Consider the following 19,435-nt stretch of genomic DNA (forward strand, 5'->3'; position numbering starts at 1 on the left):
TTTTTTAAAATTATTGTTGACAGTATTACAAATATCCCCCAATTTCTCTTCCCTTTAACCCCCTCTTCCCAGCCCCTGACCTGCTCCCCCAGGCCTTCACCACATTATTGTCTGTGTCCATGGGTTATGCATATATGTATATAAGTTCTGTGGTTAATCTCTTCCAGTTTCCCCCTGCCCCCCGTCTTCCCCCCCCCCCCGCCCTGAGATATATCATTCTGTTTCATGACTCCATGCCTCTGGATCTATTTTGTTTATTAGTTTATTATGTTCATTAGATTCCACATATAAGTGAAATCATAAGATATTTGTCCTTCTCTGTCTGGCTTTAGCTTGGGTTTTAATGTGGTTCTTGTGTGTGTACAATTCTACGATCAATTAAATTATCATATAACTTCAGGTCATTTATATCAGTGATTAAAATTTTTAAAACAGATCTGACTTTCTGATTAATGTGTCATGTGTGCTGGGGGAGGCAAAGGTAGGTTTACAGTTGTTCATATGGAAAATAATACAATAATTAATAAATAATAGTACAAGAATAAATTATGTTTCCCATATTCACAACTATAAACCGACTTTTGCTCTCCCCATATGTGTTTTTGTTTTCATGCAAAGAATGAGATCAAAACAAAGATTAGTTTCATGGTAGAGTGTTATAAACCAAAATTCCAAATGAAAGAAAGAGATGGTGTGGGGAGCAGGGCTAGTTTAATGAGAGAAGAAAGGAAAACAAAAGGCTTGCTGAGGTCTGTAAAATGTTCTGCTCTGTTAGTTAAAAATAGTAAAAGTGTTTTGGAATATTTTACATTATTTTCCAATTTCCCACCTTCTTCCTTACTATCATAAAATAAATGATTTAGTTTTTGAACTTTGAGTATTTGACCAAGTTTTACTAGTTATTGAATTCAATTTTTTATTGAATGTGCTTTTCTTATTGCAAACATAATGTACATTTTGTGGTAGAATTGCTACAGAAACTATATGAATTATATTGCAGGGTAGCATGGCAAGAAAGTTGAATAAAAGACTAAGCTTGAAACTTGGTGAAAAATATCTGTTGTCCTACAAAAACTTGACTCTGTTGTTAAGTGGTAAACTATTCCTCATTATTCCTGTGGAAATGATAGCTAGATTACAATCTCTTCCATGGAATGATCATAGATTATTCATTTTGTGGTTTCCCTAATACATATTGAGTTCTAACTATATTGAATTCCCTGGAGTTTGATCATAAGGTTGATTGTCCAGTAGGGTTTCTTGTAAGATGGTCATAGCAGTAAACAGTTCTTTATGGTAGAAAAATCTACTTAGTTATACTCAAGGTACTCCTTTTCTGTGCATATAGACAAGACTGTACTATCCTTTTTAGAAAAACTCAAAACCCTAATTTGGAATAGAAACAGAACAGTTAGATGTCATTGGAGTCACCTTAAATTAACTAACCAGACTCCCAGTCAAAAGATGATTTCAGATATAATTAACCCATTCATCTAATGAGATGCAAAAATGTCTGTAACCAAAGATTTCCTGAGCACTTCTTTCACTCATGTAGCAAATATCAATCTGATATGTTTTGTAGAATATTCACATACCATCCCAATACATCCTAGATTTGCAGATGTGATCTAGCTAGCATGGATTCACATAATTGGCATGACACAGAATTTTAAAAATATCAGCTATCTCAGAAACTTTATTCATGTGAATCTGGAAGATTCACTCTTACTCTCAGAGATTCAGATGTCAAAATATTTTTAGAATGGGTCCTCAAGGCATCTTTAGTTTGTAATTGTAATCTTGTTGATTGACAGCACATGTGTTCCACGGAAATGTCGCCATCTTGAAGTGAGCCTGGTTAGCTGGAGACAGACTGCTTAGATATAAACTCTCATGAGGGGAAAGAACTCAAAGTGCTTTTAAATTCACAAACATGAAGATACAAAATCTCTCATAAAGTGTTAAAGCGTTGTTTTTGATCCCAGAATTTTAGCATTTCCATTGTAAGTTCCAAAGGTTTAGAAATTTGATTATTGACAAGTTAAAACATGTTATGCAACAGATTTTAAAAAGAAAATAAAATTTAGAGAGGCTGTAGCCATATGATTGATGATATTTCCCATGGAAAAAAATATGCAGCTATGTTCTGCTGCATAGTGGAAGAGGATATTAAAACATGGGGAATTGTCATAGTGTTAGATGATGATATTGATGTCATTTAATAAAATAAAGTATATAATATGTTAAAACTTAACAGAAAGCTTTATTATTGATTAAAACCTACATTTGAAATCATTGGCATGTTTAGTCTTACAAAGGATCATGGGACAGTTTTCTCTCCTCAGAAAGTTAATAGCAAGTTAATATCAATTATATGAGGTAGAAAGGACTTTAGATCAAGGTGAGTGAGGTAGGAGGGATGTGAAGAGATGTCTAATGACTATAGATAGGTAGGCTGTTGAGTCTCTCTAAGTGTTGTCCAAGCTTATTGAACAGTATATACAACCATGATGAATAAATGAGTTTTGTCAGTTCTTTAGTTTCAGTATTTTTATGAAGCCTAAATTTATTTTTCTAAAGGCAGTTAGAAAAATCAAATCAAGCCACATAGAGTTGCAAATTTTACATATTTTAGAAGTGTGCATTAATAAGTATTCAAAAATATTTTGTCATTAAAATATTGGTTAATTTTTATAAATTTGGAATCTTCTTAAATGTTTAAAAACTTTCTTTGCCAGACTAATCATTCCATCAGAGTTCTTGCTAAACAATTCCTTTATGATCAGCTATCAATATCTGAATTGTCACCAATGTATGCAGTCCAAATATTTTTAAAAGCTTTACCAGAATTATGATGGTTTTGAAGGAGGAAAGTTACAGAAAATTTTAATCAATTCTCCCTCACTGATGATTAAGTCAAATAAACACCTAGATGTCTCATTTTCTCATAGAGCTGTATATATATGAAAATAGGCACAATATCTAGTACAATCTATAGTGGGCTGTGAAGGAAAGGATATTATGAGAAAAGGAGAAAACTTGATTATAAAAATTCTTGTTAGTCAAAATTTGACAGAAAAATAAGATTAAAAGTGTTCAGAAAATCAAACAACAAATTTCATATGAAGCCTTATGTTTACAAAGATGTTATATAAATATCACCACAGTTTTGCAAATTAAAATAAAAAATGGAGAATTTTAAAGTGATTTTCCAAATACAAATTTACTCAAGATATTTCAAAAATAAATAGAATATCACAGCGAGGAGATTATTCCAGTCATGGTAAAGTTAAGTGAAAGTTTCATTATAAGGTCCAGTAATACTCAGTGGGGTTCTTGCTCATAAATGTAAACTAGATATTGTTATTTTGAAGTTTAGAGGACATCACAGTCATTCAATGCATGAAATAAGTGATTTTAAAAAAATCTTTCAGAAAATGAGCGCTTTAGTTTCATTTACATATGTGTAAAATAACCAAACCTATATCCTACACATATAATATCATTCTGATAAATATTTCCTGATTATAATATTTATATAGAATCCATTTTGCTTGGCAGATTGATTTGGCCTAACCTAATAATTGGTAACGGTCCCTCTCAACCTCTATACTTCTGTATGCCAACATCATCTCCTTTCTGAGTAACAAAATAGCATCTTCACTGGTCTCCCTTATCCAGTCTTTATCCCTCTTCTGATACCTAGATCACAACACTCAGAGCAGCCTTTTAAAAAGGTCAATTAAATCATCTCACCTCTTCATTAAAACTCTCCTTATTCTACCAAGAGTGAATTCCAAATCTTTTACTTTGACCTATATAACTGAACTGTGCTTCCCTCTCCTATTTCAACTCAGCTTTGTTATAGCTTCAGACATAGTAGCTACCTCTCAGCTCTTGAATATAATAAACTTTTGACCCCCTTTGGTGTCTACCTATTTACAAATTTCTCTAACTAGAATGCTCTTTTCTGCTGCTTCTGTTTTTGGAGGAATCAGACATTTATTCATTACTCATTACTCATTTGTTCACTTATTTACTCAATAATTCAGTGATAATCAACTGGGGGCAATTTTGCCTTCCAGGGGACATATGCAATGTGAGAAGATATTAGTAGTTATCACAACTGAAGAGGGATGGGGTTGTTTCTGGCATCTACTGGGTAGAGGCCATGGATGCTGCTAAATATGCTACAGTGTATGGGAGAGCCCATCATAACAAAGAATTAACTGCTGGAAATGTCAATAGTGCCAAGATTTAGAATCCCTGATACTAATTCATTACCTCTTCTAAGTGCCAAGAATATGGTGGTGAAGCAATTTGAATATGACTGAACCTTTTATAAGCTAATACATTAGGGAAAAGATTCAATAAGCTGGTTAACAAACAACTAAATATATACTTTTAAATAATGTTGAGTACTCTCAAGGAAATGGGGACAGAAGAATAATCAATGAAATTTACTTTAGGACAAGCGGTCTTGTAGGAGGTAGTGTTTATGCTAAGACCAGAGGAATGAAAGACAGATACAGGCCCAGCTTATAGTAAATATTTATTAAACATCAACAATAAAAATTTGGTCAAAAAGCAAAATGTTGTATTTCTAACCAGTAACAATATTTGTCATTCTATATCATGGCAACATAGAATATTATAATACTTTAACATATTTATTTAAGTCAATTTAAATCATATTGTTTCTCTGTGTAAGGTCAAATGGTTCCAGTAGAGGAATGTTTTCAGAAATAAATGAGTACATTAAATAAAGACAGATACACAACATGATTGTAAAGCTACCCAAAGAGTGGGATCTCTTTCTTTCTTTTATTTTTCTTACTTTTTAAACAATGTGACCAGCAACATATGATGCTTAATCATTTTACTTATATACCTTTAATAAATTATTTAAAAAACTTTTTTAGTGTCAACTGCTACTGAATTGCTAGTGCCTATCAACTTGGTGTCTACAGTTTTACCTACTCAACATATTCTGGTCACTTCCATTTGAATATTCCCTAGGCCCCTGACCCCCCTTGTCCAGAACTAAACTTAACATCATCGCTATTTCACCTCTTCCTATAATATTTTTCTTGGTAACAGGTATTTCTAAATACTTCAGTGGGCCAAATAAAAATAATGTGGACCAAAGACTTGATGGGAGCATTAGTTCCTGACAATATTTGCTTCTTGACCTGAATGCTGGTTAAACAGGTGTTTTAAGTCTGTGAAAATGCATTGAGCTCTTCTCTTATGACTTGTACAGTTTTCTCTAAATATCTCATTTCAGTAAAAATATTACATAGAACTCTAGAAGTCAAGCTGAAGTTTTTGCTCTCATGCATTTGGCACATCTAATGTGCCAGCAAAAGTTTTATAATTGCTATTAGTTGTTGAGTGTTTGTTATATCTTTGATTTTGTGATCAACTGTGAACCCAGTCTGTCACTCAAAAATTTCTGTGGTGCAGGTTTTATTATTATTTTCATTTTGCATGTGGGGAAACAGACACTTAGGATAAATTACTTGTCTAAAATTACACAGCAATAAAATGGCTGAAGTAGAATTTGAATCTGAACCCATATTTGAAATCAACATGATATTTTTACCACTCTCATGTCCATAAAAATAGAATATTCAATTTCTTTCTTTTTTCTTTTAAAATATTTTTATTGATTTCAAAGAGGTATAGAGAGGGAGAGAGAAAAATATCAATGATGAGAGAGATTCATTGATCGGCTGCCTCCTGCACATCCCACACTGGAGAATGAGCCCACAACCTGGGCATGTGCCCTGATGGGGAATCGAACTGTGATCTCCTGGTTCATAGGTCAACACCCAACCACTGAGCCAAGCTGGCTGGGTAGAATATTCAATTTCTTATCCATCTTTACTAATTGTCTTCAGTTTAGCTTCTTAGATCTTCATTTGTTTATTATAGTGATAATATTTTAAGAAACCTTGTACAATTTAGCACACTCCAAATTCAATTTAAATGCAATCAGGGTTACTGCTTTTTCTACAATGTAAAATTGTACATGTAGTTTATTTAAAATCTGCTAATGCAGCGGTTCACAAACTTGGCTACACATTAGAATCATAAGGCCCCAGCCAAGAACAATTAAGTCAGAATCTCTGGAGTTGGGGGCCTGGGAGTGAGGACTTTTTAAATGCTCTCTGGGTGACTATAATGGGCAGCCAGCTTTGGGAACCGTTGCTTTAATGTCTTCCTCTAGTTTTTTTTTTTTTTTGTTTTTTTTGTTTTTTTTTTTTTCTAAAAATAAACTCCTTAGCATTGCACAAAAGGCCCTTGGTAATCTGTTCCCTGCCTCCTCTCTCTTGACACTTCTACTCTAACTCCCTTCTTCCCCAACTTTATCCCCCATCCCCAGCAATACATACTTCATTCTGATGATACAAAAGCCTTGGCTTTTGCTCCAGGGGTTAATTTTTATAAAATTATTTATATCATGCCTTTATACAAACCAGTTTTTCTCCCTGAGTGCTTTACTCTTGCTTCTATTTTAATTGAACTTTCCTGCATCTTTCAAACAGCAGGTCTGGCATCACCCTTTCTGTGATATTGTTCTAACTTCTATTTATTTAATTGTTTAGCTACCCATTATTGATTTATTTCTTATTTTATGAGTTAATACATGCACATGATAAAGAACACATAAAGTATAGCCTGGCGGCATGGCTCAGTGGTTGAATGGCCATCTATGAACCAGGAAGTCATGGTACTATTCCCAGTCAGGGCACATGCCCCGGTTGTGGGCTCAATCCCCAGTGGGCAGCGTGCAGGAGACAGCTGATCAGTGATTTTCATCATTGATGTTTCTATCTCTCTCTCCCTTCTTCTCTGAAATCAATAAAAATATATATTTTAAAAAAAGAATGCAGCCCTTGCTGGTTTTGCTCAGTGGATAGAGCATCGGCCTGTGGACTAAAGGGTCCCAGGTTCGATTCTGGTCAAAGGCATGTACCTTGGTTGCGGGCACATCCCCAGTAGGGGGTGTACAGGAGGCAGCTGATTGATGTTTCTCTCTCATCGATGTTTCTAACTCTCTATTCCTCTCCCTTCCTCTCTGTAAAAAATAAATAAAATATTAAAAAAGAATGCATAAAGTATAAATTGATACACATTAATAAGTCTCACTAATACTTCAAGTCCCCAGTTCAATCTGCCAGAGGCAATCATTATGTCTACATTTTAATGTACCATTCCAGTAATAAACAATGCTTATACAAATATACATGTGTATGAATATGTTTGTATGCACTTTTGTGTACATGATAACATATACACTCTTCTGCTCCTTGTTTTTTTTTCCACTTCACAATGGAACTGTATCACATGTTCTTATCTCAACATGGAACTCTATCACTCTATCAATATCTACACTAATAAAAGAGAAACATGCAAATTGGTATCACTCTACTACGCCCACCAGCCAATCAGGATGAATATGCAAATTAACCCAACAAGATGGCGGTTAATTTGCATATGCAGGCATGGAGCAAAGACTGAAGAGGACTGAACACTGAAGATGACTGAAGACTGAAGAAGCTTGGCTTCTCTGCTGCAGCCGGAGCGGAGAAGCTAAGCCTCGCTGGAGGCTTGGCTTCTCCACCGTGGCTGGACCAAAGGCCTGGGTCCCAGTTGCCAGAGGAAAACCGGTGCCAGAAGCCAGGGGAAGGAAGGCCTATTGCATGAATCTTCGTGCAACGGGCCTCTAGTATTTAATATTCGTATAGTATCCTGTGATATGAATATATAGTAATTTATTCAATTAGATCCTAATCTATGGCATTTATGTTGTTTCCTATATTTGTTATTCCAAAACATACTTAAGTATAAAGAATAACACAGTACAGAGAACTTACTTTATTTGTATTAGTAACTTCAATTCTACAAGTGGAATGCTTATGTGAGAGTCTATGTACATTTTAAAACTTGATGGAATGAGCTATATTGATATTAAATTCATTGTTCCCACTTATTTGTATTGGAAACACTACTTCTTTATTCACACAGTCTCTGTGTATACCACTAAGTCCACTATAGTAGAAATTATCATTTTAGAGTATAAACATTTCATTCACTCATTTGTTCATTCATTCATTCTTTCACTCATCACATCCCTCATCTACTTAGAAATATTTATTGAGAATTTAGTATAATAAGTACTGTACTCTAGGCAACAAAAAGAATAAAATACCTAGGAATAAACTTAACAAAGAATGTAAAAATTCTGAACAAGTCCCACTAAATGTCATTTCAGTTCAAATGCTCAAAATTACTTACACTTCAAATCTTTTGTTTCAAGCCTTGCCGGCATGGCTCAGTGGTTGAGCATTGACCTATGAACCAGGAGGTCACAATTAGTTCTCGGTCAGGGCACATGCCCAGGTTGTGAGCTCAAGCCCCAGTGTGGGGTGTGCAGGAGGCAGCCGATCAATGATTCTCTCATCATTGGTGTTTTTCTCTCTCATTCTCTCTCCCTTCTTTTCTGAAATCAGTAAGAATATTTTTAATCTTTTGTTTTGATATTATAGAAACAGGAAATGATTTTCGACTTGGGTAGCATGACATTGGGAGCTCAGAAACTTCCCCAAGTTGGTCACCATGAGCAACAGACTGCCTTCTCAGACACCAGTGCCTTACCTTTCTTTTCTTTTGTGCATGGTAATAGGGGAGGGAGCATATCCCAGTAGCAAAGCAAACATGAAAACACGGTCATTAACATAAATTACTTATTTTTAAAAAGCCCATGAGGAGGCTTAAATTTAGAGCCGAAGTATAAATATATAACTTATTCATCAAGTAATTTTATTCCTGGCTTCTGAGTGGTAAATCCCTTAAAAATAAAATGACAATTCTACATGTGGGATTTGTGATTATATTGAACATGGCTATGCTTTATTGCCTGATACCTTCTTTATTGGAAGAAGAGTACTGTGAGGTTCTCAGAACATTTTCATTTACTGCTTAAAGCAGAGAAAAGTTCAGAGGGGAAGACTAATTAGAAAAATGGTTGCCTACTAATCCATTGAACTAAGCCCACTAAACACATCCATGCTCTTTTTAGTTTTATGAACACACATTTTATATTGATTTCAGAGAGTAAAGAAAAAATGACTTGTTTTGAACTTTAAAAGAAGAAAATTGAAGACAAAACCCAGTTAAGCCTTTGGGTATATCAAGCTCTTTAACTTGAAATATACATCACCACTTGGCAAATGATTTAAAGTTGCTAAAGGACATTAACTGGTAGCTACAACATGAAAGCTGGTAAATCAGATGGAATAATAAAAGAGCAATTTTGATTGGCCAAATATTAAAGACTCCAGAAGTTACAACCCTCCAACATGAAAGACTTCTTAATTTAATGAACTTTCTCAGCCTGTGATTCAATTTATCTGATGGTAGTGAAAATCATTGTTTTTTCCTTCACCTCTCCCATCCCCTCTCTTCCCATCAACCCTCTTACTTCTCCTTCTTTTATTCCTTTTTTATCTTCTATTTTCTGATTATATTTGAGAAGTTTTCTAAAAAGTTTAGCGTTTTGCTCATTTTCACCATTGAAGGCCCATTTTAAAGTATCATTGGAGGTGAAGAAAAATGTACTTACTCAATGCAAAAACCCTCAAAAGAAAAGGCAATAAACATTTTATCCTGAAGATTTGATGTTTCAGTTGTTTTTACGTGTTTAACATTTCATCAGACAAATTCTGTACTCCAAAATGTTCTTGAACCTGAAATATATTTCACTTACAGCTGGATAACATCCACCTTCTGATAATACGTTTAATATGGCAAAGACACTTTCCTTAAATGCAGTATAAACTAAGTGTTTATTTTGTCATTGTAAATTGGGAGCTGTTCAGTTGTTCCAAACTTTATCTTGCATAACCTTGAAAAAATAATTCTTCATTTAATGCCCTCTGTCTTACAGTCAAGTGAATTATCTTGGTATTCGGGAGTGTTCAGTTCTTCTGTTGCCATTGCTTTAAAAATAGCTCTATTTCTAAACCCTTTCCATAGAGTTTCTTTTAGGACCATGATTTTTTCTAAACTATAGTAGCCTAGTCCTCAAAGCAATGTGACTTCTTACTGTTTCCTTCTCATTATCCCTGCAGTTTCAATTACATATGTGACTCTTGGCTTTATTTTAAACAGTTGTGCATTAATGATGAGCCCTGAAGTCACCTGGGGTGACTGGTGTCAATAGTAAGTCTATGCAGAGCTACTTTACATAAAGCAGTTTACTTCTGATAAGATGAAAGGTGCTAAAGTGAAACCTGCCTCCTATTATACCCTTGGGGTGTAATCAAGCGGGGTGTGATCACAGCATACCAATTAAGAGGGTTAGAGCAGGCTGCAATGGGTAGGGAATTCTCCACATATTTTTGAACTCTTCTGAGGAAAAACATCAGGGCACAGGACATCTAATTCTTTTGCTAGAACAGTTGTATACTAAACCCCTGTATCATGGTTTCTGCCCAGAGGTTATGCTCTTAGATTTAATTTTCACATAAGTCAGAATAGCCATTATTGTTCATTTAAACCTTGGCAAGGAAAGTACTACTAGTTCTCAGACTGTACTTTATCTCATGGGCAATTATAATAATTATAAGAAAAGAAGACTTGCATTTCCATTTCAAACTATCTCAGCACCCTTAATAGCTCCTTGACCACAAGCAAATATACAGTAGTCCTCCATATCCATGGGCATTTGTCCCAAGTCCCCCAGTGGATGCCTGAAACCACAGATAGTTCCTAACCCTATATGTAATATGCTTTATCTCATGCATACACCCTTATGATAAAATTTAATTTGTAAATTAGGCACAGCAAAAGATTAGCAACAGTAACTAATGGTAAAATCGAACAATTACAACAATATAAGTTATATGTATGTGGTATATCTAAAAATATCTTAATGTACTTATATTTACCTTTTCACTTAAAAGAGGCACTTTACATCTTCTTTGGTATATCTGAATTACCAGCATCACTACTCTTGTGCTTTGAGGCCAGGATTAATTAAAATAAGGATTACTTGAAAACAAGCACTGTGATACCATGACAATCATTGGATAACCCAAATGGCTATTAAGTGGCTAGCAGCAGGGAGTGTCTACAGCAGGGAGACACTGGACAAAGGGATGATTCATGTCCCAGGCATGATGGAACCTGACAGGGTGAGATTTCATTACACTACTCACAACAGTGAACATGTAAAACTTATGAATTGCTTATTTCTGGAATATTCCATTTAATATTTTTTGAACTGTGGTTGACCATGGGTAACTGAAACTGGAAAGCTACTTTATAAGTATCTTACCAGAAGTTCCTCTGGCCCTCAGATAGGAATCTTGCCAGTTCCACTTTAAAACATTTTGAATCTTCTTGCTATGGTCCAATGCCCCCATCATTTATTTTATTGCCTTACACCCACTTTGATTCTGCCTCTCTGACTGTTGAAGACTATGCCCCATTGGATCAGGAGTGTCTAAATGGCTATTGCCCAGAATGCTCTCAAGAAATTATCTTCCACAAGCCAAAGCCATGACCCTGACCAACTCTGAAGCCCCAAACTACAGGCCTGGATTAGTAAATCCCCCATACTCCACTCCTATGTGAGGGAAGATAAGATTTTTTTTTAACAATTACCAATGCCCTTTCATAGTCCTAGAGAATTTAGTTATGATGAATTGAAATGGTAGTATAAAGTATTTGCTCTGGTTCAGTCCTCAGTCTGTATCATGATATTATATAACTAATCCAATTGTCATTTTCATGTGCTCATATACCAAACAAAATATTACTAGACAACATAATTTTGTAGTCCTTTATTTGTTGATAGGGACTGAATACTTGTGTCCTCCTAAAATTCATATATTGAAGCCCTAGCGCTCAGTGTGGTGGTATTTTGGAGATGAGGCCTTTGGGAGGTAATTAAGGTTAGATGAGGTCTTGAGGGTGGGGCCTTCTGATGAGATAAGTGTCCTTATAAGAAGAGACACCAGATAATTGTTCTCTTCTTCTCTGCTGTGTGAGGCACAGCAGAATGTGACCTCTGCAAGCCAGAAAGAGAGCTTTCACCAAAACCTGACCATGCTGTTGACCTGATCTCAGACTTCTAGCCTCCAGAATTGTGTGCAAATAAATTTCTATTGTTGGAGCTACCCAGTCTACAGTATTTTGTTATGGTAGCTGAAGTGGACTAAGACACTTGTATTGTCCCTAGAGCCGGTATCTGATTTGTTAAAACAAACAGGCAAAAACAACAATAATTACAAAAACCATGATTATGGTATCAAAAATAAGCTTACCTAGATTGGTTAGTGCTTATCACAATGGTGCTGTGTAAGAACCCTTTCTCCAACTTAGTGGCTTCCAGCAAGCCTTTGTTCTCATGGTCAGACAGGACTTGCCGACCTAAGGTGGGCTGGACTTGGTGGCTCTGTCTCATGTTGCATGCCTGCTGGGCTTGACTTCAAGCTGCAGGTTGAGTTTGGATTTGTTCAATGTGTCATTTACTAAGCCTAAGCTGAAGTGGCACTGGCTACCCATTGCATGGTCTTCTCATGGGGGATCACTGCATTACAAGGTAGTAAGTCCACATTTCAAAGCTCTGCTATTGTCATGTTTATTAATATCCCATTGACCAAAGGAGACCATTTTTCTCACTGTAGACCAGATATATAATTTTGTTATCGAGAAGTGAAAAATGAGACCAATAAATCAATTTACTGCAGTAGAAAAAGTGGGGATTATTTATTAGCACAAAGAATTTAGTTTCAGTGGATATGATGCTTTTCTTTATGGATATGGAAAAATATCTAAAATACATTTTGTTTTTCCAACTTAACCATGATAATGGCTCAAGAAAATGTTTAGGAGTGTCCACAGCTCACTGCTTTGCTTAATAATCCCATCATTTGCCATGATATATTTAATCACCTCTGAATGTTTTTAAGGACTTTGATAATGATAAAAATTACTGAGGAGGAAAATGATCACTATTTTGTACTAAGAGCTGCATACCATACAAGATAATTTACAGACATCATGTAAATAAACATATATCTTCGGCCCTGACAATAGGAGATTGGTGATATTATTCTCCAAGTTTTGCAGGGAAAGAAATGGGACAAGAACAAATGGGTAACAAACATGACCAAAAGGACAAAATCAGCCTGTTATAAGGTTGCATAGGGATTTAAGGAAGGTCAGGGAACTGTCTCAACAGTTGAATAGCCAAGCATCAAGAGGACTTTAACATCAATTCAAAGAATTGCAATCACAGAGTCTAATTTCATGAATGATTGGACCACTGAAGTGGACACAATGCAGCATGTGATTTATCATTATAGGTGTTGTTCTACCATTCTCAAGAATGAACTACTTGGAGTTCCAGCTTCTACTATTACCTCTACTCCCTAGTGATAGATGATGTTGACTCTAATATCAAATTCCCAAGAGAAAGTGTCCAATAAAAGCAGCCACTCACCATCATGTATGGGAGAATCAAGTTCCTAACTCTTCCAATGCCTTTAAGTTGGTTTTTGTCTTTGATGCTCATGCTTAAACGATCGTTGTGGCCAGAGGGTTGGAGTGTGTTGATCTAAGCCCAAGATGGAACCAATGTTAATAGACACACAGGGTGTAGGAGAAGAGAGTTTTCCAAATTATATTTGGTATAATGTTCCCCGGGTGATGTTATTGACCTAAACTGACCTACAACATAAATAGGCAGTATTGTTGTCAGTACTAGGAGGAGGTGTCTGAGTGTTTTAAGAGTTTGGTGAGTTTTCGTTACTGATGGGAAGCTATGAAACTGGATCAGAATGTGAGGAGGTTGAGTAGTAGGTCATGTGCAAACTGTACGTTAAGATTAGGGCTGTGTGTTCTGTGACCCGGACACTGGAGAATCCGCTGTCCAGGAAAGATGTTTAGTGCACAATGCTTTTCAGGCTGTCAACAGCAAATTTAATAATTGATGGATGGGTCAGGGTCCTATGGCTTTCATTTGTGTGTCACATGACTATATTAACCATGGACATATACAAGCAGTATCCCCAAAACTATGATCTGTTCAAGGGATGGCAAGATTCCTAGTCTCAGGAGAGGAAATTCACTTACTAGTATGTGGAAGAGAAATTTGAGAAACCTTAAATTAGACTACGGAAGCAGCTACTACAGTTTTATGCCGCCAGCTGTGAATTGTCATAGTTTTCTATTATCTGTACTAGTAAATGTTTGCTAACATACCGATGGTCACATCACAGAGGGATTTAGAAATTTTAAACTCTCTTCACATACTCATTTTGTCTTCATAACAGCCTGGTGTGTCCAGCAGGTGTAGTTCTAATTTTTAAAATAAGAAAACAGAGTTGCAGAGAGACTGTGAAGGTTGTGACAGTAAGTGTCAGAGTCAGAGAGAGAAGCCTGATTTTCTTATTCCTATACTAGGTCGCTTTATCAGACAGATTGTTTTACCAGACTTAATTGTTTCTCTTATAGTCTGATTCCCATGAAACCTATTAAAAATAAAAAAATAGAAAAAAACAAAGCAATTAAATTGAGATCAATTTTTAAGTTTACTTGGAATATTGCACTGTTTTCAGAAGATATAGATTCAGATTCTAATAATTCTAATGTTGTTATCCTATCTTAATTTATATGGTCTATTTATCTTTCTCACTCTGTCTTGTCCAATCTCTAGTTATCTTGTTTTTGCCAGTTATGTATTTGAGGGGTGTCATGAGAAGAAAAATGTCTCTGGTTTTCATTAGATAACCAGATATACAGATATATATATATATATATATATATATATATATATATATATCATGTAAATAAACATATATCTATATACATATCTATATATATGTTTATGTATATATCACATATACTTATATATATGTGAGATATATATATATATATATATATATATATATATAATCACAGGAATAAATGTTGGTCTCAAAACTTAGATGTGAACGAATTGTAAGTCGGTTTTTGCCATGTTTTGGAGATGTATGCCAGTTCAGCACTATCTAATAGGTATATAACATGAGCTACATATGTAATCGAAAAATTCTAGTAGCCACTTTAAAAATTAAAAAAACAAACAAAGTGAAATTAATTTACTAATATATTCTAGTTAACTCAATATATCAAAGATTATTTTAATGTTCAATGAATAAAAAATATTACTGAGACATTTCACATTGTTAACAGGAATGTACTGTCTTCAAATTCTTGTGAGCTTTTTATACTCACAATACATCTGAATTCAGATGTCAAATTTTCATGGGTTAGAGTGAACTACTGTCCTACTAAACAAATAAAGTTGTGTTTTCATGGAAAAAATCGTTTACATTGCTTCAGTTTTAAAATAAAATGAAATTAAGCAAATTTACAATTTCACTTCCTCAGCTATGGTAGCCACATTTCTTTTTTTTTATGGCATTGATTTTTATTTATCTAAAATTTATCAATTGATGCAAATGCTCACTTGGCACTCACAAGCCACAGTTGACTATGCATTGAATAGCACAGTTCCAGATTATGAAAAACATTATCTGTTTTCTTGATTTTCCCAAACAATTTTGTATTGTTCAGCTTTTTTACTATCAAAGCCAAAGAAAAGTGTTATTTTTTCCCTCAGCATTTGCCTTTAAAATGTTTTTCTCTTGGAGTTGGGTGGAAAGTGCATAGAATCTTCTTCCAAGACATAGTCGCTCATGGATGCCCCAGGAAGCACAATTAGGAGAGATTAAGCGTGTGTCTTTTCCCACATAATGGGTTCTGCTTCCTTTAAATCTGCACCTGGTGCCAATAGACTTGACCTTCCTGCTCTTGGAAAAGTTTTGGCCCTTTAATTAATTAATTAGCTTACTTATTCATTTTTTTGCATAAATGTTAAATAATTTTAATTTATTATACTTTTAAAACAATGGCTATATAAAATAAAACTATGTAGATATGTTTATAACATATCTAGAAAAGTTTCAGTCTTTTTAGAAACTCAGAGTCTGAGGTTAATTTCATCTTCATAATTCTACAAGGAGTTCACTGTTTTCTTCTTCTGTCAGAGCCTACAGAACTATCCCAGACATCTAACGAAGTCCATAGGGCTCTTTCCAGCAGTCTTATTATGATGCACTGTTTTTTCAGAAACTTAGTGTAACTTCTGAGTGTCCACATCTCTTCACTGTTTCTCTCTAGAGTCACAGGCTTTTGTCTGAAAATAACTTGGCTCTACTTCTTGTCTGTGATTTGTTACCAGTTTGTGTTGCAGTTGAGGTGCTGGATAGGGATTCTTAGAAATCCCAGGATAAGTCCCTACGTGCAGTGGCAATGAATCTCAGTTATTGTGTTTTCCTCTATCTAAACTTAATTTATATATTAAGCCTCTTTTCTGCCAGATTCCACACACTTAATCAACCAACTCAGGACATATTTATATTAAAAACTGGTGGGAGGAAGAACAAGAAGACAAAACCAAAAAAAATCAATCATATTCTCACTTCCCACGGTATGCTATCATTGCTATTTTGCCACATTTGATCAGGTATATTTCTATCTGAAATTAGTCTTTTTCTCTCTTTATTTTCTTATTTGTATATTTAGGTGGGTAATGCTATATTTATACATTTTTATCCTTTTTATTTATTATTACACACATGTTTTTATGCTATGACTAGAGGCCCGGTGCACGAAATTCGTGCACGGGTAGGATCCTTAGGCCTGGCCTGTGATCAGGGTCTATCTTCCCTGGCTGCCGGCAGCTGGCCCTGTCCCCTGCCACCACCGCTGTGTCCTCTTCTGTGTGTGGGGCAACCGGCAGGGCTATTGGGGCCTGGCGGACATGCCGATACCCACCCCCGGTTCCCTGTTCTCCATTGGGCGATTGGAGCCTGCTGGCTAGTGGGAGGGACCGAGAGGTTGGCAGGCAGGCCCCAATCGGGCGATCAGGGCCTTTGGCCTGGGGACAGCTCCTGCATTGAGTGTCTTCCCCCTGGTGGTCAGTGCGCGTCATAGCCAACAAGTTGTTCTGCTGTCTGGCTGATTTGCACTTTTATATATATAGACCAGGGGTCCTCAAACTTTTTAAACAGGGGGCCAGTTCACTGTCCCTCAGACCATTGGAGGGCCGGACTATAGTTTAAAAAAAAAAACTATGAACAAATTCCTATGCACACTGCACATACCTTATTTTGAAGTAAAAAAACAAAATGGGAACAAATACAATATTTGTATTTGCATGTGGCCCACGGGCCGTAGTTTGAGGACCCCTGATATAGACTCTGAATGGTTACATAATACCCCATTATATGGTCATGCCATGATAGACAGAAAAAATTTCATGAAGACTCTAAATTTAGATTACTTTTCTTTTTTGGCTATCCTAAATAACTCAGTTGACCTTTTTTGTGTTTTCTTTGGACAGTTTCAAGGACTTTGAAATGATAAAATCAAATATTAAATTTTTTAAAAAGTATCAGCATATTTATCACAAAAATGCTTAGCAAAATTGTTTACCAATTTACACTCCCCTCCAACAAAATACAAGGACACCTAATTTGGCACATAAAACTGAGTATGGATAAATATCTCTATTTATAAACTACTTTGTATAAAAAAATTTTTAGCAATATGAGAATTTGAAGGTAACAATCTTAGCATGTTTAAAAATGATGCTGACTTCATGAGCTAACACAAAGAATAATAAGAAAATGTTTTTATATTCTGGAAAATATTCCATGTGGAATTGAATACACAGTCTATATATGTTACATGGAAATATATAGTGTATATTTTATATATATTGTAATATATCTATATATAATATAGATTTATGTATATCTATATATTGATATGCATTTGTGTATTTCTACTGTTAACTTTTTACATTCAGTTGCCACTGAATTATATTCAGTTTGTTTGCAAACTAAGAGATATACAACAAAAATTTTTGCTTTATTGCAAATAATATATTTTGGAGTCTAGATTCTGAGAGAGAGTTCGCCTACTATCTGAAATGAAATGTGTTTTCCTCAAGGGAAATAATTGTGCATACTGCATAGATATTTAATGTTTCCTGGGAAATATTAGGTTATTTTATTCTAAATTCTAAATTTTTATTCCTATATATTGTATGATGCATCAGGAAAACAGTATTATGTTTTTGTTTTACAAGTCCTCAATTGGGAAATCTCAACACATTTTATTTCTTTTGTAGGTCCCTTTCCTTTAACAAACTTTTCTAGTTTTTAATTAATAATGTTGACTTTCATATAAATTTTTAAAAAGCTGTCTAATTGCTGTAGCTTAATATTGTTTGCATGAGTTTTGGTAACAACAGGATTAGTTATGCCAGTAGTTTTCTATTGAATCATCTCAGAACACATTATGTATATTTTTTATATATTTATATGCAATGGGGGAGTTTAATATTCATGAAAATAACAATGAATGACTGTTGGTTTTTCTAGTTTCTCTTTAAAGCCTTAGAATTTGCAGTTATCAGTGGTGCAGTTCTGAGATGGAAAGTCATAAAGTTACCTTCCATCCTCTTTAGTAGTCTGAATATTTTGCATCCATCCATAGGAAGCAACCTGAAACCTCTAATCGAAATCAAAGATTACACCACAGGGGTGCAATGTCTCTAATTTGTCTTGGAATGATGCAGTAGCTTCCCTTGACTGCTGTGTTAAAGTCATTCTGTTAATGAGAATAGCACATCTTAACCCATAGAAGATACTCCCTTTTTATGGTCCCATGACTCAGAGAAGATTAGCATCATTATTAAGTAACATTTAGTAAATGAATGCATGTGAGTGGCACTAGGCTAGGATCCTTACAAATCTAGTCATAAAAGAATATTTCTTAACCTTCAGTTTATGACTTTCCAAAGCACAGCAGTTGTTCAAGCATGCATATACATACAGTTAACTATGTACTATGAAACTAAAGGACAACCTGAAATTCAAGGGCAACAAAAAGAATTTGTCTTTGCCACCCAGTTGGAGATAAAGTTAGTCAACATCCTGAAAAGATGCAAAGTCAATAGTGATAGGTATATTATCCCTGTTTGGTGGGTTTCATGATTATTTTTTTACTTTTCTGCACATGTAATTCTGAGGTGGTGAGTCACATAAAAGAATGGTGTCTTATTTCAATTTTAAAGCCTGTGTATTCTGTGGTAGTAAGCTGAGGAGGAAAGTATCTGGAATATGGATTCCAAGGTATGTTGGTGGAGTTTACAGTAGCTCAGTAGATAATTGACCATGCTCAGGTAGGTACCATGTGAACCTGTTTCAGATTTTGGCAACGTCATCTGTTAGTTTTGGGACTTTGGGCAAATTACTCACATTTTCTTTTAGACCTCTTATCTTTAAAATGAGTGTTGGTAAAT

This window comes from Myotis myotis, unplaced genomic scaffold (genome assembly GCF_014108235.1).
Source record: "Myotis myotis isolate mMyoMyo1 unplaced genomic scaffold, mMyoMyo1.p scaffold_m19_p_4, whole genome shotgun sequence".
NCBI classification, from domain to species: Eukaryota; Metazoa; Chordata; class Mammalia; order Chiroptera; family Vespertilionidae; genus Myotis; species Myotis myotis.